The 25053-nt window shown below is 43.8% G+C and overlaps 1 protein-coding gene and 1 non-coding gene across 8 annotated transcripts in view; one reads left to right on the top strand and one right to left on the bottom strand.

The window, feature by feature from the left end:
* Positions 1–3119: 3119 nt before the first annotated feature.
* Positions 3120–3260, bottom strand: LOC118143880 (U4 spliceosomal RNA). The gene has a single exon (XR_004728370.1). It is a non-coding gene; the product is annotated as a U4 spliceosomal RNA (small nuclear RNA).
* A 2876-nt stretch (positions 3261–6136) lies between these two features.
* The window catches only part of SNX10 (sorting nexin 10), a 76146-nt gene continuing 57229 nt past the window's right edge, over positions 6137–25053 (top strand). For 3 of the 7 annotated variants that reach the window (XM_078342535.1, XM_009002246.5, XM_035253581.3), the window contains exon 1: positions 6137–6273. The gene's annotated coding sequence lies outside the window, so the exon portion shown is untranslated. Of the gene's footprint in view, positions 6274–7211; positions 7325–24130; positions 24215–25053 lie in introns of those variants that run through there. The other 4 variants (XM_035253580.3, XM_078342533.1, XM_009002249.6 and 1 more) reach the window with 2 other exon arrangements.

Raw genomic sequence — 25053 nt, 5'->3', positions numbered from 1 at the left:
ACAGCTTCCAATGGTCATTGATTTCTTTATAATTAGCAAAAGCTATAAAATTGAATTCATCAAATAAATGTATAGTAATGGAATTGTGTTTTTCTTTGTTTTATAAATGAGGTTCATTTGAAGAAAGGGTTCAGTTGCTAAAGGCATTTGAAAAACCAGTAAATTGGACCACTGTAGAGAGGCTACTGTAGGATTCTGAGAGTTCAGAGTGTCTGCAGGAGAATGGAACACAGAAGGTGAGTTCCACCATGATCTGACTAAGATGAAATGTATGGATCTTGGACCTGAGTAGATTAAAGGAAGGAATTGGGTCAAAAGAAGTGCCAAAGTTAGCGGGTTTGGAGTGTTAACTGGGAGCACATTAATTCACTAATAAGAATAAGGAGGTGGGTGAATGGATGAGAAGTGAAATCCCTTCATCTGGGAGGCAGGCTTACATTACATATTTTGAAAAACTATATTAGATTGATATTTGAGAGTGGTGATTTTACTCACCATTAATCTATATTTCATCTTTTTGAAAAAAACAGTAATTATAATCACAAGATCACAAATCAAAATCCAAATTATCTGTCATTCGTTTAATTTTTTTTTTTTTTTTTTTTTGAGATGGAGTTTTGCTCTTGTTACCCAGGCTGGAGTGCAATGGCGCAATCTCGGCTCCCCACACCCTCCGCCTCCTGGGTTCAGGCAATTCTCCTGCCTCAGCCTCCTGAGTAGCTGGGATTACAGGCACTCGCCACCATGCCCAGCTAATTTTGGTATTTTTAGTAGAGATGGGGTTTCACCATGTTGACCAGGATGGTCTCGATCTCTTGACCTCATGATCCACCCGCCTTGGCCTCCCAAAGTGCTGGGATTACAGGCCTGAGCCACCGCACCCGGCCTGTTTAAATTTTTTCTTAAATCCCATTATTAGTTGTTTCATGAAAGGTAAAAACCATCTTCCCTTCATTGCAAATATTTCCTGTGACAGTGTTCCCCAAGAAGGCAGGACCATTCATGAACACTCAAAGGTAAAGTGTTTCTTAATACAATACTATGTATATTATCAGTTAATTATAATTTCTGAACACCAAGTCCAGGCAACTTCCATTTTTACTATCTGTGGATTTTGCAATTTTTCCAAGAGATGGAGGAAGGCCAGCGGGTGGAGATAGCTTTCTTTAATGTGTGTAACTAAGTGTACTTAGCTTGGAGACAGGAGACATTGGAGAAGAGGATCAAGTTATAATAATAGCTAAAATTTACTGAAAACTTGCTGTTTACCCAGCACAAAAGCTTTACCTGGGTTATTTCATTTAAACTCGACAACAACCCTGTGAAGGTGGTGCCGTGGTACATCTACCACAAATATAACAGGAAAGTGAGGAGTTTCTCAAATGCTCCCATTACAGCCCTAATTACAACGAACTGAGAAGATACGCCATGAGACACAGAATAAAATACCTTTCCCCACTGTAAGGACCTTACACCAAGAGAGGCAGAAATGGTCATAATTGTTTCTTTTTTTTTCTTTTTTTGAGAGTCTTGCTCTGTCGCCCAGGTGGGAGTGGAGAGGCATGATCTTGGCTCACTGCAACCTCCCCCTCCAGGTTCAAGTGATTCTCCTGACTCAGCCTTCAAGCAGCTGGGACTATAGGTATGTCCCACCGCACCTGGCTAATTTTTTGTATTTTTAGTAGAAACGAGGTTTCACCATGTTGGCCAGGCTGGTCGTGAACTCCTGACCTCAGGTGATCTGCCCACCTTGGCCTCCTCCTTAAGTGCTAGGATTATAGTCGTGAGCCACCATTCCCATCCTGGTCATAAATGTTTGTGTGTGTGTGTGTGTGTGTGTGTGTGCGCACTTCTAAGAGTAGTTCTTGTGCACAGAAAATATAATTTTGATGCTATTTTTAGAACATGTGATTTGTTAAAATTACAAGTTAAGAGTATAATTATTCCTTAGTTTTTAAAATTTGCCTAACTGTGTGGAAAAACAGTTTTTCCTCTGGTCTCACTCTACAGTCAACATGGAAGGCTTCTTTGACTAAGATGTAGAGGTTTCTTCCCACACACCAAGTGATCAGTTAATTCCGCAGCGGTCACCAGCTGGGTGTCCTCCAACCCAATTCAATTCCTTGTTTTTTTTCTTGAGATGGCGTCTCACTGTTGCCCAGGCTGAAGTGCAGTGGCGCAATCTTGGCTCACTGCTACCTTCACCTCCCGAGTAGCTGGGATTACAGGCATGGGCCATCATGACCAGCTAATTTTTGTATTTTTAGTAGAGACAGGGTTTCACCTTGTTGGCCAGACTGGTCTCGAACTCCTGACCTCATGTGATCCAACCTCCTCGTCCTCCCAAAGTGCTGGGATTACAGGCGTGAGTCACTGCGCCCAGCCCCAATTCAATTCTGATACTAGCTACCTGGAGACATCCAACAGTTTGAAGGCTCAATCTTACAAGATTGCCTCCCCTTACTTCTGATGACAATTGCAAGGTCTGCCCAGGCTGTTTACCTGTGCTTCTGACCCATCAGCTCTAAATTGGGGATCCCATAAGCCCATCCTTAGGTTCAAATAATTTGTTAGAATGGCTCACAGAACTGTGGGAAACACATAAATTTATCAGAAAGATGGTACAAAGAATACAGATGAAGTGATGAATAGAGCAAGGCATGGAGGGAGGGGCATAGGACTTCCATGTCTTTCTCAGGTGGACCACCCTCCAGACACCTGCATGTGTTCAGCCACCCCGAAGCTCTCTGAACCCTGTCCTCCTGTGCGTTTACGGAGGCTTCATTATATAGGCATGATTGATTAAATCATTGTTTGTTAGTGATCAACTCAACCTTCAGCCCTTCCCCACCCCAGAGATGTTGGGGAATGGGGCTGGAAGTTCCAACCCTCTAATCAGGGTGTGGTCTTTCTAGTGACGAGCCTCTTCCTGAAGCCTCCTAAGAGCTGCCAGCCACCACCAGTCAACTCATTAGCATACAGAAAAACATCATTTGGAGGATTCTAAGGATTTTAAGAGTTTTATACCAGGAAATGGGGATGATGACCAAATATATATTTTACAATATCACACTTAAATTTATTCCATTTATTTATTTATTTATTTATTTATTATTCAGTCTCTGTAGAGACTGTCAAAAATTGCCGATGCCAACTATGTTGCAAGTCATCACAGTGGGGCATTGGGAAAAGTTTTCAATTAGCAATAATCGTGCCTCGGATAAACCTCATTGGCTATGATACTGCCACTGTGCAAAGCTATCATACTCCATTTATAACTCTAGCAAACTTTAACAACCCAAAAGGCATACGATTAATGTTTGATCCCATTAACTTAATCACCTCTAAACCTTTTTAACTTCATTCATGAATTTAATGTTTGTTTCATTTGTAAAGATCTTTAATTGTCCGATTAGCAAGTAACTCAACATCTAATAAATTAAATTTATAAATATGGTAAATCTTAAGTTCTAGTGAGTGTTCCAATACTGTTTATTAACTTAATAAGACTATTTTCAGCTCATTAATATCCAGGTATTAAATTACACATTTTAAAACTTGAAGTACAAGGCAAATGGTTACTTCAGCAGGCCAAGTTCTCTTACATGTTAACATTACATAGAATTCCAAGTGTGCCCAAATGCCTTAAAATGAAATACTAATATTACAGGCTTGAATCTTTTAAACATTTCATACTCAATTTTCAGTCTCCCCAGGGTTAAAATGCTCATCTATTAAGAATTTTGATATTTATGTTTATGTATTTATTTATTTTTTTGAGACAGAGTCTTTCCCTGTCACTCAGGTTGGAGTGAAGTGGCACTATCTCGGCTCACTGCAACCTCTGCCTCCTGGGCTCGGGCAATTCTCTGCCTCAGCCTCCCCAGTAGCTGGGACTACAGGCACCCGCCACCATACTTGGCTAATTTTTGTATTTTTAGTAGAGATGGGGTTTCACCATCTTGGCCAGGCTAGTCTTGAACTCCTCACCTAAAGTGATCCACACCCCAGAACTTTGGGAGGCCGAGGCGGACGGATCACGAGGTCAAGAGACCCAGACCATCCTGGCCAACATGGTGAAACCCCGTCTCTATTAAAAATACAAAAATTAGCTGGGCGTGGTGGCGCGTGCCTGTAATCCCAGCTACTCAGGAGGCTGAGGCAGGAGAATTGCTTGAACCCGGGAGGCAAAGGTTGCAGTGAGCCGAGGTCTTGCCATTGCATTCCAGCCTGGCTCCCGGCGATGGAGCGAGACTCTGTCTCAAAAAAAAAAAAAATCAATGTTTATGGTGGTCTTCTCAGTAGGGCAGGTTTTTTTTTTTTTTTTTGAGACAGAGTTTCGCTCTCGTTACTCAGGCTGGAGTGCAATGGCGCGATCTTGGCTCACCGCAACTTCCGCCTCCCGGGCTCAGGCAATTCTCCTGCTTCAGCCTCCCGAATAGCTGGGAGTACACGTACACATCACCATGCCCAGCCAATTTTTTGCATTTTTAGTAGAGACGGGGTTTCACCATGTTGACCAGGATGGTGTCTATCTCTTGACCTCGTGATCCACCCGCCTCGGCCTCCCAAAGTGTGCTGGGATTACAGGCTTGAACCACGGCATCTGGCTTTTTTTTTTTTTTTTTTTTGGAGAGAGAGAGTCTCACTCTGTCACCCAGGGTGGAGTGCAGTTGCGAGATCCTGGCTCACTGTAACCTCCGCCTCCTGGTACAAGTGATTCCCATGTCTCAGCTCCTCAAGTAGCTGGGATTACAGACATGCGCAACCACGTCCAGCTAATTTTTGTATTTTAGTAGATATGGGGCTTCTCCATGTTGGCCAGGCTGGTCTCTGACACCTGATGATTCACCTCACTCGGCCTCCCAAAGTGCTGGGATTACAGGCATGAACCACCAGCCTGGCCACTAGGCAGGAATTCTTAACTACTGTAGAGTCCCAGTTTTTACCCCACCCTACCGATGGTATAACAAAAATACCACAATCTAAAAAGGTGACCGTCACTTAAGTCAGTTTCCTGTATTCAGATTTCAAGTTACCATTCTTAATAGGGTCATAATTCTAACAGATATTTAAATGACTTTCAGTAGACTCTCCAAGGGTTTGCTGTTGCTCTGTCTACAGCTGTAAAGTCATGCTCTTGACAATAAGTTCAGAAAGATTTTAATTTTACAGAATCTCTTAGGATCTTAGGTATATGCTGCATTTTGTTTTCTACTCAATGCTTTTCTTTGTGGAGCATAAGGACAAAAATTTAAAAACTACACTTTAATTTGATTTTCAAAAGTGATCATGGTTGCATTCACGTGTGTTATGACTCATGCATTTTAGGAAATTAAAATACCAGTGACTGAGGGTTCAGCAATTCAATTTCAAGATCCAAGATGTTAAGACACAACATTGTATGTTTATAAGTTTTGTTAGGGAGTTAACGTAGGTGTGGCGGGAACAGATGCATTTTCAGGTGGGACTGGAATGGTCCCCAGTGGATGAACAGCAACAAGCTGTGTCTAATGAGAAAATTCATGCCTGAAAAATGAAGTATTAAGGCTATGTTTATTACTCTGTGTCGTTCAGTGACTCAGCAGTTCAAGTGATGATTGCGGTTTTCCATGTAAACAGGCGTGGGGACCCAACCTCAGGTGCCATTTGGGAAATGCCTTTCTGAGTCAGGTCCCTTGGCAGATCTCATAGCTTTCCTCCCAAATGTTTTATTAAGAGACATTTCAAACATATACAAAAGTTGAAATAATTTTATACAAACACCCATAAGCCCAGAACCTAGATGCTATGAACATTCTGCCATTTTTCTATCACGTTATTTGTCCGTCCCTCTCCCCATCGGCAATCCTCCCCATAACTGTGGGGTCGGGGTTAGGAAGCTTAAGGTGACCCAGGTGGCGATTCCAAAGGCTGCTGCTGGATCACCTCCAGCTTCAGCGTCCGGGCTAACGGGGGCATTTCCTCCCTAACCGAATTCCAAGAGGCAGGAGGCCGGCTCGGCAGGGCCTGCGGGCACCTGGGCTGGGCTGCGCGAGGGGGCGGAAGCACGAGGAGTGGCGGCCACACGGCGGACGGCGGGCGCTGAGCGCGGGCGCGGGGCCGCTACGTGCGCGGGGAGCGCGGGGCTGCGCTCGCGTGCGCTCCCGCCGCCGCCACCACTGCCGCCACCGCCTCGCGCCTTTGAGTCAGCAAACTCCGCGGCCCGCAAGCCCTGCCCGGCCCTGCCCTGCTCTGCCCGGCCCTGCCCTGCTCTGCCCGGAGGAGTCGCCCGTAAGTGAGAAGAGACCCGCTTAGGGGGCCTCCCCTGCGCCGCCTAGATGGGGACAGCGGCCCTTCTTTCCAGAGGCGCTGGCCCTTCCCTCTGCACCCTTGCGGGCTGGGAAGAGGTTTGGGTTCCCTGGGCTTGGAGCAGAGGAGCCGCCTCCTTTTCAGCCGAGGTGTGCCAGGCAGGGAGAAATGGTCAGCTGGCTGCTAGAGCGCAGAGACGGAGCGTGAGGATCCAGGGGTTCTAGCCTAAAAAGACAACCCGGGGAGAAGGTGGGGCAGAGGTGAATTCTAGATTACGGAAGAAGTGCTGTGGCATCTTACACCAGGCCAGGTTGGACGGAGGGGGGCTGGAGGGACTTTTTAAAAAAATTTTTTTATTCATGAACGGGTAGCTTTGAGTTGAGTAATTGGGAGGGGTAGGCAGGTTTATTCGTGGGATTGTGGGATTGTGGGATTTTGGGAAAGGCCCGAGGGAAAATCCATATTGTCTGATTATCAGATTTGGGGACCAGGAAAGCAACAGCCTGTTTTTCAGTTCTGATATATCATACTTTTCCCAAATTACATGGATTATTCAGAGAGCTGGTCATAGAATGGGGAGTAACATGTCCTGCTGAAAGGAAGGGCTTGTATCTCTGCATGACATGTTAAGAATGGTGGAATTAGAAAATTAGAACAGGGAGGAGGCTTGTACATTATCTCCATCAAACCTTTCATTTTATAGACCGGGAGGCAAAGGCCGGGGGAGACTGAGTATTGTGGCCGGGATCATTCAGCCAGATGGGAGCAGAACCAGGCCTACAAGCTGGCGGGCTTCCGACTTCCACCCCAGTTACGTCCACCTTTGGGGCCTGGGAACTGGTTTTGGATTGTGTAAACTCCTCCTTTCCTGGGAGGGGGCTGGGCTGGAGGGCTGAGGCCTTCACCAGGAAGAAGGGGGCACTGCTTGGGTAGTTGACCAGCCTCTGCCGGGCTCCTCAGTGGGAGAATGGAGGTGAGGTCAGGGACTCCTGCCTCGCCTCTGCCATCACTTCCAGTGATGCCTATTCCTAAGGTAGGTACATAGCTGGACCTTTATTATTCTTAATATTATTTTCTTTTTTCTTTTTCTTTTGAGACAGGGTCTTAGTCTGTTACTCAGGCTGGAGTGCAGCAGTGCGATCTCGGCTCACTGCAAACTCCACTTCCCAGGCTTAAGTGATCCTCCCACATCAGCCTCCCTAGTAGCTAGGACCACAGGTGCAGCCACCACACCCCTGACTAATTTTTGTATTTTTTTTTTTAGAGACAGGGTTTTGCCATGTTGCCCAGGCAGGTCTGGAACTCCTGAGCTCAAGCGATCCACCTGCCTTGGCCTCCCAAAGTACTAGGATTATAGGGTTGAGCCACCATGCTCAGCCTTTTATTACTGTTTTTTAAAGAAAGGGTAGACTTGAGATTGATCTAAAGGGCAGTTTTTAATAAAAATACAAAAATAAAATACATTGAGAAGAAACTGTAAAGATGTGAAATATCAGTGATTAGCATGGACTCAACTGGTTGTCCTGTTTCTTCTGCCACTCCGTTTCATTTTCACTTTTGATTACGATTTAACTGGGGAGGAAAGACATCAGTGTTGACAGTGGAACTTGCTCAAGCTGACACTTTGCCTCTCCAGGGAGTCTCCCCTCCAGGCTGGTACACACTTCCTCTTAATTTACGAATGGGAAGAACCCCTGAGTTAGGGAACCTAACATAATAGAAATAAACATGTTCATTAAAAAAAAGAGTGTGTTACTGAAAAAGTAACGTTAGTGTACTACTACAGCAGTTCTGCTTGGCTCTGGAGCACTGGATATCTTTTCTCAGCCCTAGGATCACAACTGTAATTTTAAGGCTTCATTTTGCTCATTCAGCTATTGGGGAAAATGACTTCTTTTTTCCGTTTTTGGTGTCAGGGCTGTGGTTTCACAACCACTTGGTGAAAGACAATTGGTTGAGAACAGGGTCCAGTCTACACAGATTTTCATTTCCTAGCATGACGGAGAAGCTTTTGGCCAAGCTCATGATTGACCCTGTGGGGAATCCCCCAAATTTAGCACTGTTATCTCCAAACATATTTCTCTTAGTAATCTAGTAGGTATGAATTAGCTCTTCTGTCTCTAAGCCCTGTTCAAAGAGGAGGGCATATAGTGTAGTGGTTAGAACTTGTGGTTCCAGACCCATCTGAGTTGAAATCTTGGTATCATTTTCTAGGAGGCTGTGGCAGGAGAATTGCCTGAACCCAGGAGGTGGAGGTTGCAGTGAGCCAAGATCGCACCATTGCACTCCAGCCTGGGTAACAAGAGCGAAACTCCATCTCAAATAAAAATAATAATAATAATAATTTTCTAAGCATAGTTTCCTTGGCAGGGCACATAACACTCTCTGAGTTGTCTATTATTCAGAAATAAAAAAGGATGATGGTAATCTTTGCCTCCTGGAACTGTTAATACAACAGCTGACATTTATCAAGCACTTATTATGTGCCAGGCATTGTGAAAAGAGTTTTTATGTGGCACTCTCATTAAGCTTCGAAACATTGTCCTCAGTTTACGTCTGGGGAAACTAAGGCATCAAAGTATTTATGATTTCTCTAAACTCCTCAGCTTACAGTTTTAACTACTCAGCAAATGTGTGTCAGATTTTTTGTTTGTCTGTTTGAGACAGAGTCTTGCTCTGTCACCAAGCTGAAGTGCAGTGGCGTGATCTTGGCTCATTGCAACCTCCGCCTCCTGGGTTCAAGCGATTCTTCTGCTTTAGCCTCCTGAGTATCTGGGACTACAGGTGCGAACCACCACATCAAGTTAATTTTTGTATTTTCAGTACAGACGAGGTTTCACCATATTGGCCAGGATGGTCTCCATTTCTTGACCTTGTGATCCACCCGCCTGGGCCTCTCAAAGTGCTGGGATTACAGGCATCAGTCACCAAGTCCAGCCCAGCTTTCTATTATACACTAATAGCTATCTAGGGCTCACTATGGCAGGCCCTGTTACAAGGGTCCTATTTCTTTTTACAGATGCAGAAACTGAGGCACAAGCCCAAGATCAAACAGCTAGTAATGCTAGAGCCAAGATTTGAACTAGGATCCCGGGTCTGGAATCAGTAGTAACTCTCAGACACCCACCTGCAAATGTACAAGGCTTAGCCAGGCTTCTATCAAGGGCAACTCCTATTGATACTTCCATTTATTTTTCCCTAAGTAACTATTCCTTGCTCTCAGTTTCTGCAGAAGAGATGCTTTTAGTTTTATAAATGATTCAACTTTACTCAAGGCTTTGTGATTCTGCATATATTTCTACGTAGTCTCTGTTATTTTTAAAAGCTTATGCTAGGCCTCAGTAATCTTGCCTCTGGGATAGGGAAATAGTCTTTGTTAGCTCTGTGAACCCCTTTCAAATATATGATTTCGTTTTTACTTCTTTTTTTTTTGGTACTTTTGTAGAGATGGGGTTTTGCCATGTTGCCCAGGCTGCTTATGAACTCCTCAGCTCAAGCAATCCACCTACCTCAGCCTCCCAAAGTGCTGGGATTACCGATGTGAGCTACTGTGCCCAGCCTTATTTCATATTCATGTGCAAAAGTGCATTATTCTGGGGGAGAGAATCTATAGCTTTCTTCAGATTCTTACCTGGTCACGCTTGGGAGAAAGAAAATCATTACTGATCATTGTATTCTAATAATCTCATTTTACAAATGAGGCCAAATGAAGAGGCGGAATAATTTAATCTGAACTACACAGCTAATAAGAGGCAAAAAGGGGACTGAAACTCAGGTCCCTGCACTTCTAGTCTCATATTCTTTCCATTATAGCCTGATAGTTCTCTGTGGATTAAGTGGTGCCAGATAATAATTATGAATTGTCGAGACCCTCCCCAGCTCACTCACCCGGCTGCCCAGTGCACAAGGCCAGCAAAGCTGCTGGGAAGTGCCTGTGAAAATACGACATGGTTTGGCGTGTGATCCTGTTAGCTGGGCCACTTTACTCTGATTTGGTATGGGAATCTACAACTCTGAGAGATGTGAGCCAGGAAAAGAAAAGCTGCTTGGGGAAAAGAAGAGGATTGTTGCAGACATGCATTGGTTGAGGCACAAGGCAGCCACTCAGACCTCTCGGTAGAATTGGTGTATTGGAAGGTTTTTGCTGAGATATTTAGAAATTCAAACAAAATTCCCTGGGCCGGGGGTAGTAGCACATGCCTGTAGTCCCAGCGACGTGAGAAGCTGAGGTGGGAGGATTGCTTGAGCCAGGAGGTTGAGGCTGCAGTGAGCTGTGACTGCACCACTGTGCTGCAGTCTCGGCAACAGAATGAAACTCTGTCTCAAAAATAAATAAATAAAAATAAACCCCCAGTCCCCTGAAGTCTGAGATTTCTGCATAGTATGTGGTTCACTGGGAAGTAAGGCCATCTCCTGGCTGAAGGTTGATGCTCCAACAATTAAAGAAGACTAAAAGAGTTGGGGTATGGTGGCTCACACCTGTAATCCCAGTGACTCAGGAGGCTGAGGTGGGAGGATTGCTTGAGGTCAGGACTTTGAGACCAGCTTAGGCAAAATCTGGGTATGGTGGCACACACCTGTAGTCCTAGCTTCTTGGGAGGCTGAGGTAGGAGGATCTCTTGAGTTCAGGAGCTGGAGGCTGCAGTGCAGTCTCTCAGGCTCCCCCGACCCTCTTTATAAATTTTTGCCTTCATCATGCTGAACTCCTCAGCTTTCCTCCACTCCTCTGGCCACTCTGTTCCAATCCCTTGCCTGTTCCTCTGCTTTCTCTGATTCCTTCAGTTGAGGGCTCCTTGGAGCCTATTCTGAGTCCTCTTCTTTTCTTTATGTTTTCTCCCTAAATCTGTGGTTTTCCAACATTTTTGTGCATAGGAATTATCTCGGAAACTTGTTAGGCAGATTTCTGGGTCTTGATATTCCAATTCAATGGTTCCGGCATGAGACCTAGGAACCTGTATCTTATTCCTGGGTGATCCAGAGGCTGTGACACACTCAGGACAAGCTGTTTCATTCTATGACTTAAAGTATTATTAATAAACTGCTAATTCCCTGGTGTGGATAGCTAGCTCTCTCTTGACAGCTCCAGATTAGATATTTAACATTGAATTTGACTGTGGCTTCTTGGGTATGTCACAGACATCTCAAATTAACTTGCCCAATACTTGATCCTCTCCCTGGTTTTGTAAGGGCCTAAGGCTTGCATAATTTGGGGCCCTCTGTAAGAAAAAGAACACATAATTGAGAATACAAAATGAGATTTGGGAAGGTTGTGGTGCACTGTGCAGATGAGGGCTTGGAAACCTTGGGTCATTCTTTGCTCCCCTACTCACCCCAACACCGTCTCCTCCAGCCTTCCCCATCTGAATAAAGGCCTATGCTTTCCATTTGTTTGTTCAGTCCAGAAACCTAGGAGCTTTTTCTCATCTTCGGCCCACTTCTAAGCCCTCTGAAGGTCTTGCATGATTCTCCAGTTCAGTCCCTCCTTGTCTTGAATCTTAGGTCGCCATTGTTACTTTCATACTAGCTTCTGATTGAGTCTCTCTGGTTCCACTTTGCTCCCCTCCAATCTAATTTCCCAGAGGCATACAGAGTAATCTTTTAAAGTACATCAGAACATGTCACTCCAGTCCTGCCATGTGTCCATAGTAATGGCTGGGCCTGGTGGCAGGGCCAGGGGTGTGGGCAGATACGAGAGGGTCCGGATAGGATCACACTGCATAAGCTTGACCGTTCCAGAACCTTGAAAGAAGTGGGGGTGTGTCTGGGGAGGTATATATACAAGAATTATCAGCTGTACTTGTTTATTTCAGTCCTACTTTACCATGTTTCACTGGAAGAACTTGAGCTGTCTAAGGCCTGTGAACACAAATGAGGGTGGGTACTCCCTAATTATTTACTTTTTTCAGTGCATTCCTGTGGCATTTGATGTTAAAAAGTGCAATCAAACTATGTTTAGTTACTTTTGGGAAAGAATCACACATTCTCTGTTAACCCCAGTGTCATCTTTTTAAGCCTGGGCTCCTGTTCGTTAGAGAGCTGATTAAGCTTGGTGAGAACCCACAAACCCATGGCCCAGGGAAATCCAAAGCCCTGCTGAGGTTTTCTGTGAATTTCCTGGGGGATGGATGGGAGAGGCCTCATATACTTTCTTTTTCACCTTGGTGTTAGCTCCGACACAAACTCAGCCCCTTCCCTCCTGGATGGAGAAATCCACCACCACTACCATGTGTTTTGTTAGTTCAGTGGACTTTACTGGGTTAGTAGAAAAGTCACCCTGGGGCATCCTGACCTTGTATCATCTCCTGGGTCCCTCTTTCCTCCTCTCATCCCTACCCCTCACTCCATCCCCCTCATTTGTCCATGAGCTCCAGTCTTCTTCCTCTGTAACTATGGATACTCTCCTGTCTTCAACTTACAAACTGAAATCAAAGTACAGGGCAGAACAAAGGGCTTTATATGTGGGCAGCCAACACTCCTTAGAAGTTATAAACACAAACACACACAAAGGAGTTTTTTATCACACTGTAATTATCTTCTCCTTTCTCACTAATGTAGCAGCTCTTACTGTAGAGTGTCATTTGGGAGAGCTGGGGAGAAGATGTGCTCCTCCTGCCGACCCTGAAGGTCAATGTTTGGGTTAGGAGCAGGCAGTGCAGGCAGTGTTAGCTCTGGGTTATGGAATCTCATAGCCAATGACTTGGAGTCTCTTCATCAGCTTGTCTGCAGATGATCAGACCTTGAGAAACTGAACTCCTTCTGCACAGAAACACAGGAAACTTCATATGCTGGGAAATAAGTTTAAAGACTTATAACCAGGCACAGACAGGATACTGCCATTTGCTAGTCACCTCACTTCGCTAGTGGTTGGGAAACCTTGAAAAATGGTAGCCTCTATTTTGAGGACTTTGCCAAACTGAGTTTGTAGACAGACACATGTCAAATGTCCTTGGATTACAGTCATTATTGCCAGCAAGTAAGAGTTTAAGAATAGTAACTTTGGCATTTCACCCACTTCTATTATTTTTAAATTTATTTATTTATTTAGAGACAGAATCTCTCTGTCACCCAGGCTGGAGTGCAGTGGCCCAATGGAGGCTCACTGCAACCTCTGACTCCCAGGGTCAAATGATTCTCATGCCTCAACCTCCCTAGTAGCTGGGATTACAGGCATGAGCTACTGCACCCGGCTAATTTTTTTGTATTTTATTTTTTTGTTGTAGAGATGGGCTTTCGCCAGGTTGGCCAGGCTGGTCTTGAACTCCTGAGGTCAAGTGGTCTGCCTGCCTCAGCCTCCCAAAATGCTGGGATTACAGGCGTGACCCATTGCGCCCAGCCACATTTCACCCATTTTTTAGAAGGACTTTCTTGAATTACTTATCTTAGGCTTCTCAGATCAAGGGCAGGCATTGGACATCCGTGAGTAAATGATCCATTCGCTGGGAATGGCCACAGTGTAGCTGAGTTTTAGAGCATATAGCTTTAAAATATTCTGCTCCCTAAATATTATTATCCCATTTGACAAAAGATGGTTGAAGAGAATTTTTTTGAGAATTTTTTGGGTCTCACTTGTCTCCCAGGCCGGAGTATAGTGACATGATCATGGCTTCCTGGGCTCAGGTGATCCTCCCACCTCAGCCTCCTGAGTGGCTGAGACAACAGGCACTCACCACCATGCCTGGCTAATTTTTTTGTATTTTTGTAGAGGTGGGTTTTGCCATGTTGCCCAGGCTGTTCTGAAACTCCTGGGCTCAAGCGATCCGCCCTCCTCAGCCTCCCAAACACTGGGATTACAGGCGTGAGCCACGGTGCCCAGACAGAAAATTTTTGTAAAGAACAAATGCTCTGTGACCATGAGCAAGGCACCTCAGTATTTTTCACTTTGAGGGTCCTGGGTAAGTGTGAGAATGAACAGTGACTATAGCTGGCACAGTTGGAGCCAGGCAAAGGCCTCCACGCTTGCTCATTTGGTCTTTACAGGAGATCATGAAGCAGGCAGTTATCCCCTCTTACTGATGAGAGCACTGAAGCACAGAGAGGAAATAATTTGGCAAAGGGCAGAATGTGAATTCACAACCAGGTGGTCTAGAGTTGAATGCTTCACACTACCTTTACCACTCACTATGCCCTCCTGCCCCCTAAACTGCTCCTCTGAAGTGGGTCTTCATAACAGAGGCACTGTGAGGGAAAGAGGGTTATTTCCAGTGTGTTACAATGGGGTTCCTTTAAAAAAAGATAATTTCTCTTTCGGTTTAGAAGCAGAACATTTAATGTTGATTTTTTTTCCTCTGATCTGCATCCCTGTATCTTTTCCTTATCTCAGACCCAAGCTGCTGTCCAGATGCCTCTCCTGTGTGGATATCCCCATCATCCTAACATGTGCCCACTGGAACTCAGTTTCTTACCTCTCAAAACAGCCCCCCTTTCCAGCTTCCTCATTCTACTGGGAACACCAGTCTTCTTCCAGTCACCGGGGCTGTGAGTCATCCATCGTGCCCTGTGTCCAAATTTTTCTTGTTGTTTATTCATTTATTTGTATAATTTTTTTGAGACAGGGTCTGTCACCCAAACTGGAGTGCAGTGGTGTGATCTCAGCTTACTGCAACCTCTGCCTCCCAGGCTCAAGCCATCCTCCAGCCTTAGCCTCCCAAGTAGCTGGGACTATGGATGTGTGCCATGAAACCCAGCTAATTTGCAATTTTTTTTTAAGAGACAGGGTTTTGCCATGTTGCCCAGGCTGGCGTTTTTTTTTAATAGTCTTTATTTTTTAGAGTAGTTTTAGGTTCACAGCAAAAATGAAAGTACAGAGCTTCCCTGTTCCCCATAACCCACCTCTCCCATTATCAACATCAGCGCCTCGGTACATTGGTAATGGCTGATGAACCTGCATTGATACATCATCATCATCCAAAGTCTACATCTGCAGTTCACTTTAGGGTTCATTCTTGGTGTTGCATGTTCTATGGGTTTTGACAAACGTGTAATGCCATGTATCCGCCATTATAGTAGCACATCAAATCGCTTTCCTGCCCAGAAAAGCTCGGCTCTGCTTCTTGTTTTTTCCAGTGCGCTTCTCCATTTTTCCTGCCTGCCTGAGTCCATGAGCTCTTCCCCTGGCTGGCACATTCCATCAGTCTCCTGATGAAGTTCATGGCCTGTAATTTATCTCCCCAGCAATCCATCCAACACCCATCCTAGATGAATCACTGCCATCATGTCAAGCTTCCACTTATTCCATCTCTGCCTTCCAACAGGATAGAAGTCCAAATTCCTCTTCTTATTCTTCAGGGACTTCCCAATCTTAAAATGCTCATCACAGCCTGTGATATTATGATATGTTGGTTTTGCCCACAGTTCGTGGCCCATAACTCCCATAGCCCTGTTACAGTGTTTGGGTGTTTGAGGCCTCAGAAGCAGGCCTCAGAAAACAGGACCTCTTTCTGACCTTCTCCTGCACTCCCTTCAACCTGCTCCTGTTTCTCCCCAAGGCTAGTCTTCCCCTGTGTTTCCATAAAGAAATTCTCTGACTTATGTTGCCTGATTGTAGATCATAAGACCCTCATTTCAGGAGGGGTCCTGCCCTTTGCCCTGGGGGAAGCAGTGCTGCACCAAGACCAGAAGAATCTGAACAGACAGGCCTTGCTGAGTTCCCCACTCAGTCTGTTAGTATTGGGTCATATCCTTTTTGTCCAGTCACATTTCTGCATGGTGCTCATGCTTCATTCATCCCTGTTCCGTGAAGTCTCTGTAAAAGAGATTACGCCTGTAATCCCAGCACTTTGGGAGGCCGAGGCAGGTGGATCATGAGGTCAAGAGATCGAGACCATCCTGGTCAACATGGTGAAACCCCGTCTCTACTAAAAATACAAAAAATTAGCTGGGCATGGTGGCGCGTGCCTGTAATCCCAGCTACTCGGGAGGCTGAGGCAGGAGAATTGCCTGAACCCAGGAGGCGGAGGTTGCGGTGAGCCGAGATCGCGCCATTGCACTCCAGCCTGGGTAACAAGAGTGAAACTCCGTCTAAAAAAAAAAGGCCCAAGAGTACAGGGTTTGGAGGCCTTCTGGATGGTTGAACGTGTGGAGGTTCCTGAGGGTTGGTGCACCCGGGGAGGGCATGGAAGCTCCACGCCTCTTCCCCATACCTTGTCCTGTGCTTCATCAGAAGAGACTTTCATCTGTTTCCTTTGTGCTATCCTTTATATTAAACCAGTAATGAGTTTTGTGAGCCGCTCTAGTAAATTAATTAAACCCAAAGAGGAGGTTGTGGGATCCCCAGTGTATAGCCAGCGAGTCAGAAGCACCAGTAAAACAGCCTGGGGCTTGAGATTGGCACTGTAAGTGGGGGCAGTCTTTTGGGTCTGAGCCTTAGCCTCTGGAATCTGATACTCTCCCCAGGTAGGTAGGGTCAGAGCTTATCTGAGTTGGAGGACACCCAGCTGGTGTCTGTCGCAGAATTGATTGCTTGCTTGTTGGTGGGAAGAAGTCCCCACACACTTGGTCATGGAAATTTTCTATGTTGATGGATTGTCTTTGAGTAAGAGAATTAAAAAAAATGCTTTGAATTTGAGTTTTTCCCACCCAGACAGCCCTTCAGACAAACCTCCTTGTGATTTTCTGCCAGCACAGCCCCCCATTCATGGGGGACTGGGCCCCTCTCTTCTCCCAAACTCATTACTGCCTCTTAATCACTGCAGGCTGGTCCTGTTTTCTCTGCTTGTCCTAATGCAAGCATCAAGACCTGTCAAGCCCCCCCTTCTTCATGAAGCCTCCCACTCCATTCTTCCCACAGGATAGAAGTCCAAATTCCACTTCTTATTCTTCAGTGCAATTTCTTCTGGTACATAACAGTGAGCATTGTGTTACAAGTGGCCTGTTTCATATCTGAGTGTTGACATCTTTAGGTATTAGAACTCAAGGAGTGTTACTTAATCATCCAAAAAAAAAATTCTCACCAGGATGAAACCTGGAACTCTTAACAGTCGGTCTCAGTGATTATGAATTGGACTGACTTGCCACTGGCCTCTGCTTAGTCTTAGGTGGCCCTTCATAGCTAGTCACCCTAACTAGGTCTGTCATGTGAATGCACTGTGCTTTTCTCAGTATTACCTCTTTTCGGAAGACAAGTATTACACCTTTTCAGGTATCTGGCTGTCAGCTTTTCCCAGGTTCATGTACGGGAAGAACTCTACCCCCAACCCTCATCCCTAAAGCGTTTGAGCCATTAATAACTCAGTTTATGGTTGGTATTCTTCACTTACTGCTGTCTTTTGAGCATTTATTTCTAAGTGGGATGCTTGGATCCCCTATTGGATATAGGGGTACTGAGGGTTCCTCTGAGTCTGGCTGCCTGGGCCTGAATCCTGGCTTCTTCATTTTATTAGCTACACAGCCTTAGGTACCTTTTCCTTATTTTCAAAGTTGGAATAGTAATGTTACCTGGCTTCTGGGGCCCCTCCCAGGATTAGATGAGATAACTCATGTTGCAAGCTTGGTATAGTGTCTGGGATATAGTAAATAATTTTTTTTGGTCTTACTGCTATTTTGGATTTTTAGTGGCATACTGTTAACATTATTTCCCAGTCTCATCCTCCACAGTCCAGTGGAGCTAGTTTAGGAGGAAAGATAGAAAACAAAATGTTCTGGTTAGGCACGGTGGCTCACACCTGTATTCCCAGCACTTTGGGAGTCAAGGTGGGTGAATCACAAGGTCAGGAGTTCGAGACCAGCCTGGCCAAGATGGTAAGACCCTGTCTCTACTAAAAAATTCAAAAATTAGCCAGGCGTGGTGGCTGGCACCTGTAATCTCAGCTACTCGGGAGGCTGAGGCAGGAGAACCACTTGATTCTCCTGGGAGGAACCTGGGAGGCAGAGGTTGCAGGGAGCTGAGATCACGCCACTGAACTCCAGCCTGGGCGACAGAGCAAGACTCAGTCTCAAAAGAAACAACGACAACAACAGGAAAACAAAGTGTTCTTTAGGCCACCTCACTGCGTTGTTGCTGGCTAAATTCTTTCTTTCCTCACAAGTCGAATGATTAACCATGAGTGGGCTCACAAGTTGGTTGGCAGGAGAGGTGCAGGGTCTGTCATTCTTATGCCCATCTTTTCTTTCCAGGTGGTTGGGCTGCTTATAAACTTTATGGAGATGCAGAAATGGAGAAATTAGCTGGAACTTGTTCAATCAGATTGAATTTACTGCATATTTTCTGGACAGTGACAATATGCCAGGCACTGTGCTAGGTGCTAAAGTTATAAAGCATAAGTAATTTGGACAAGGTCCTTGCCCTCAAGGGACTTTTCAGAGGACAGATAATCCTCAAGAAAATAGATTAATAGGTAAATAATAAATTAATATGGACTTTGAGAAGGTCCAATAGGAAAATGAAAGGACAGAGAGTTCCTGGGGGAGTCTGCTTTAGTGAGTGGTCCAGAAACCTCTTTGGGCCTTTAAACCAAGATATGAAGCTGGGAAGGAGCCACCTTGGTGAGTTGGGGCTGGGGAGGTAGAAAGGGGTGAATGTCAAGAGAACAGCAGCAAGACCAAGGGCCTGAGGGAGGAAGCCGAGAAACTATTAATAGCCTGGTCACTGTGAAAAGACACCTGGAGTGGGCGGAAGAGCCTGGCTGAGGGGGTGGCCAGGGAACCGAAGGGGCGAGGCTTATAGGGATTGTGCAAGTGCATTCCCCATTATCTGGAACAGTGGCTTAACATTTTTAAATTAAATTATTTTTATTTTTGAGACAGGATCTCGCTCTGTCTCCCAGGCTGGAGTGCAGTGGTGTGATCTTGGCTCAGTACAACCTCCGCCTCTCAGGTTCAAGTGATTCTCGTGCCTCAGCCTCCTCAGTAGCTGGAGCTACAGACATGTGCCACCTCACCGGGCTAATTTTTATATTTTTAGTAGAGGCGGGGTTTTGCCATATTGCCCAGGCTGCTCTGGAACTCCTGGGCTCAAGTGATTCTCCTGCCTTGGCCTCCCAAAGTGCTAGGATTACAGGTGTGAGCCACCACACCGGCCAGTGGCTTAAAATATTTTTCTGTCTTCGACACACTCAAGAAAGCATAAGACAGCCTTCTAGGGTGGGGCTGTTGCATTGTGGGGAGGGGATTGTCAGAGTGTGTGGGGTTGAAAAGAGCCCCTGGTGATTTGGATATACCTTGCCTTCCATCTCTTCAAATTGAGAAAAGCAGCTCTTCACAACTCACTCAGAATCTTTGGGCATCTGGGAACATTTACATCTCTTACTTTTCAATTAAATTTTGAAGGGTTATAGAGGCACACTATAGGAACATGGAATTCTGTCAATTGATGAGAACATTGGCTCAGACTTCTGAGGCTGAGTCACTGTTTGATTGGATCACTGTGTGGCCCACTTAAATAAATATTGTTTTTGAATAGAAAAGTTATTTTATTTTGCAATTGTTTGAACAAGACTTTGGAGACATCCCTTAAGATTTTAACGCTTGTGGATGTTGTCCTTTTGTTGAAAGAGGCAATGTCAAGGAGATAAGAGAACAACAGCTGGCATTGCGTTTGTGTCTGCGCCAGGCTCTGTGGCTTAGGGCAGTGATTTAACTTCTCTGGTAAAATAGGACAAATAAGTCTTGCACTGCCTGCCTCCTCAGCTGTCAGGGAATAGTGCTTTATAAAGTACACACTGTCGGAAAAGTTACTTCAAAAACTTAAATTTAGTTTCCATACCTTATGGCCCATAGCACGTTATGGCCAGAATGTAATTCATGACGATAGAACAGAACTTTTCACTGTTCACAGATGACTGGTGTCTAGAAAAATCTAAAGGAGAATATTTTTATAACTTTGGAGTAGGAGCGGTCTTCGTTAAGGATGGTGTAAAGCCTAGAAGCCGTAAGGGAAACCTTCATAAAATTCATTACCTAATAAAAAGTATTGGCATAGCAACCACCATAAGCAAAGCAAACAAACAGATTACAAACCAGAAAAATATATTTGCGCTTTATGTTGTGTATTAAGTATTAACTTCTCTAATACAAAAAGAACTCCTGTGAACTAAGAAGGAAAAGAACAGGAACTCTGTAAGAAAATGATTGAAAGACATAAACAATTTGTACAAAAGAAAATAGTGGCACCAACACACATGAAAAATGCTTGCCCTTATGCATAATTGAAAAAAATACTGATTAAAACACATTGAAATAAGCCATTTTTCACCTATCTAGGATCGACAAAGATAAAACATTTTGCAAATGGATCATGTTAGGGAAATTACAGGAAAACAACTCACTCACTTGCAAATACATTGCTTTGCCAATATTGTTAATGATTCAGGTGATCTTGCTTGACCCAGCAATTCCACTTACAGAAATTTATCCTCAGATGTACTCACACAGGTATTCACTGCATACTGTTCATAATAGCACGAGAATGTCTTATCAGTGGGTGCTGGTGAAATGAAGTGTGGTGCATTCACATCATGGAATCGTACACAGCCACAAAAAGAGAACGACGCTAACTGAAAACCATTTAGCAGATACTTGCCCCCTCTGTTTTTTAAAAAAGAAATTTTATTGTGATTAGAATACTCACCAGGAGACCTACCCTCTTAACAAACTTTCCAGTGTTTAATACAGTATTGTTGGCTGTAGGTACAATGTTGTACAGCAGATCTTTAGAGCTGCTTAATTAATCTAGTGGACTCCTGATCTTGTTAGAACTTGTAAACGGAAGTCTTTCTTCCCGAGGATATTGCTTCACTTCACCTGATGCACCTTTCTTGGCTGAGTTTGCTTCACTGAGCTTTTTGTGATTGTTTTGCCAGCATAGGAGTATCTGGGACTCTCTGCAAAGAATATTCAGAGGAATTATATGCCTTTAAAGGCTGCCTGTTAACAAAGGGTTAAATAATTTAGGCATTAGACGAATTGGGGGCCCTGCCAAACAAGTGTGGCTAAAGTCTGTCCTTTTCCTGAACATTCATGTAACAAAACCCCACCTTCTGGTTGTCCCACACTCTTTCTCTTCTTAAGGATCATTATTTCCTTGTGGCATAAAAAAACAAAAAACTGTGAAATTGAGCCATCATCAGACTGGTAATGAAATCCTGAGCCCTGAAGAATGTGAATTTCTTTTCTTTTTATTTTCTGAGACAGAGTCTCACTCTGTTGTCAGGCTGGAGTGTAGTGGGACAATTTCAGCTCACTGCAACCTCTGCCTCCTGAATTCAAGTGATTCTCCTGTCTCAGCCTTCCAAGTAGCTTGGGAGGCTACAGGCGAACGCCACCACGCCCACCTAATTTTTGTATTTTTAGTAGAGACAGGGTTTCACCATGTTGGCCAGGCTGGTCTTGAACCCCTGACCTAGGTGATCCTCTCACCTTGGTCTCCCAAACTGCTGGGATTACAAGGTCTGAGTCACCACTCCTGGCCCAAGAACCTGATTTTCTGACAGGTAGCAAATACCATTTTCTTTAAAAAAAAAAAAGTTATTCTTTTTAAATTTTGTTAGATTGAAATGTCTTGTCTGTCAACGTATTTTCCAAGGGTAGTCCATTCTTGTAAAGGATGTAATGTGTTTACTGTTCAATTTTTCTTTTGAGATGGGGTCTTACTCTTTCGCCCAGGCTGGAGTACAGTGATGCTGTCTTGGCTCACTGCAACCTTTGCCTCCCAGGTCCAAGCAATTCTCCTGCCTCAGCCTTCTGAGTAGCTGGTGTTACAGGTGTGCACCACCACGCCTAGCTAATTTTTTCTATTTTTAGTAGGGACGGGGTTTCACCATGTTGGCTAGGCTGGCAATATTTTTATATTATGACTACTATAATATGGGTCCTGTGTGGCTTGTTTAAAATACACTGCTCTGAAACCTTTGGGCTTTTACTTGTTATATTGATCTGTGAATTTGCTGAGATTTAGTAACTACTTCCGTAGTATATGTAGTTCCCTTTTTTTCTAGTGGCTTTCAGTTTCATAGTTAAGTTCTAGAACGTAGTTTGTGAACTGCATGGGATTCTGGATAAAGTATTTTAAGAAAAAAGGCAACCAGTCTGGGCATGGTGGCTCACAGCTATAATCCCAGCTCTTTGGGAGGCCGAGGTGGGTGGTTCACTTGATGTCAGAGTTTGAGACCAGCCTGGCCAACATGGTGAAACCCTGTCTCTACTAAAAATACAAAAATTAGCCATCTGTGGTGGCAAACGCCTGTAGTCCTAACTACTTGGGAGGCTGAGGCACAAGAATTACTTGAACCCAGAAGGCAGAGGTTGCAGTGAATCCAGATCGAGCCACTGCACTCTAGCCTGGGCTACCAAGTGAGACTCTGTCGCAAAAAAAAAAAAAAAAGAAAAAAGATAACCAAGGAAGGGACTAGAAAGCAGATTAAAATAGCAGGAAAAGGAATCAAAATAGAAAGAAGCCATATGTAGTGAAAAGAGCCTACCAAAATGAATCAGAAAAGCGATTTAAACAAAATGTATTAATTGGTTTGGTCAGGAATGTGTTTGGGTGCCCAGAATTTGCATGTTTTATATAAATAAAGTTGAGGCTGACAAATTTGAGATTTTTATATTTTTATCAAATTATATTTAGAATGTATCTTTTGCAACTTATTTGCTTAAAATTATACCTAGAGTAAAAACCCTATAGATGTGACCATAGGAATATTTGTTTATAAGAGTTGAACCTAGGAACAAATGCATTTTTCTAGATATCTATAATGTCATTATCACACCCTGGAAATTTAACTTTGTACAGTACATTATCTAATAAACAGGTTCACGTTAATCTATCCCCATCTGTCCCAAAAGTGTCATTATAGCTTTTTAAAAATCACAAAATACTTGATAGTTTTTAAACTGCAAGATAGCTAATACAGAATCAAGTGAATTTATATTTTCTATTAGGAAAGCAATTTTAAAGGGGTTGCTTTTATGTAAAAGTCGAAGCTGACAAATTTGAGATTTTGATTTTTTTAATCAAATTTATATTTAGAATGTATCTTTTGCAACTTATTTGCTTAAAACTATACCTAGAGTTTAAAAAATGGGCTCTCATTTCATTGCAGCAGATGACAGTTTTGGATTCTTGGTCTAGCTTAATTAGTAAATTGGCTTACAATCACATGATTTCAGACCTGAAAGCAACCCAGGATTTTCCAGAAACCCAGGGTTATGCATAGGAACATTGGTGTGATTACATTATCCTTTAACTGTAATGGGTTTGCCTTGCATTAAGTGAGCAGAGGGAAAGAAAGCACCTGTTTCTTAACTCGTGGCATTTCAACACTCATCTTCACTGGGCTTGTGCCAGTGGGGAAAACAAATGACAAACCATAGTTCTGTTTTTTGGTTTTAAGCCTAATAATAATAATTAATGGCAGCACTTATTATGTGCTTGTCATAAGCCAGGCTTCAGGCCATGTGTTTTACATGTATCAGCTTCTTTGTACTTTGTAATAATTATATAGAATTAGGTTCTGTTGTTGATCACAGTTTTATAGATGAGGCTACCGAGATCCACAGAGGGTGAGCAGGTGGACCAGGGTCACTTAGCAGAATTTGATCCCAGGGTGGATGAACACTGGGCAACCCGTGCTTCATCCGTGTATTACCCTAAGCTGCTGGGTATTTCTGGGTACTGTTTTCCTCCATTTATTCATGCAGTCTGTGCAAATGTGTATGGAAAACCCATTACATGCCTGATACTACTAAGATCGAGGCCAGAGATGCTAAATAAACAAGAACAGTTAGGAGCCATGCCATTTGTAACTTAATGTTTGGTGGGGCAGAGGCATTAATTCAGCATTTACCCAAATAAGGGTAATGATATTTTTATTCTCAGAATAATCTTTTATTCTTATGATTACAGAGGAAGACAATGGTGCAAGAGAAGCTACCTAGGGAGAGCTGACCTTGTCGGAGGGGTAGTGAGTTTGTAACCAAGATCTGAAAAGTGAGTAGTGTTAACTAGTGACAGACAGATTCCAGTATTGCCCTTGAGCATGTTGGTCACTTTGTGGTGATGACCTTGAACGAGTTTCTTCACCTCTTTAAGACTTGGTGTCTTCATCTGTTAACAACATGCAACACACTCAACACAAGGCCGACATGTGGTCATCAGTAGTGGCAGTTTTTATTACTGTTTGTGTTTTCTGTTCATTTTACTGGGAACTTAGCAAGGGCCACTAAGTACCTAATTAATTTGGAAAATGGAAGCCTGAATAACGATTTAATGTCACCTTCATAGGCCAAATGTCCTCAGCATCTAGGATAGGGGAAAGGCCTTTATGGGACTGTTGGTCTGGAGACACATTCTGAGTTGAGCTTTCTTTAAAGCAATTGGGCAGACTGCTAACACCCTTATCTTATCTTATACAAAAAAAAAAAAAAAGCATTTGGACTATGTCTAGAATATACTAGAATTTTAAGATGCAAGTGTTAGATCACATCTCCTACATTTCTGATGGTAGTCAATCTTGAATAGCCAGGCTAATGCATATTTTCTGTGCCAATCGCCATACACTATTTGCCCAGTGATTTTATTTTGCCACAATGTTTGCAGGTATATATGGTTTTCTCTTATAACTAAGTGTGCAGGGATCCTTCTGCATCCTTTGAGAAACGCGAGTCTTGCTTTTGTCTCTCTGGTCTATGAAGATGTACATGTATATGCAGATATCCAATCCAGCTTTTTTTATGGGAATAATATCGTTTTTTGCACCTTCCATTGTTCTTACATTTTGAAGAAAAAAGTACCAAGAATTCAGCCAGTGGTCATACATAATTTTTCAA

Source organism: Callithrix jacchus, chromosome 11, assembly GCF_049354715.1.
Source record: "Callithrix jacchus isolate 240 chromosome 11, calJac240_pri, whole genome shotgun sequence".
In the NCBI taxonomy this organism is placed as follows: domain Eukaryota; kingdom Metazoa; phylum Chordata; class Mammalia; order Primates; family Cebidae; genus Callithrix; species Callithrix jacchus.
This window is presented reverse-complemented; position numbering and strand designations above follow the sequence as displayed.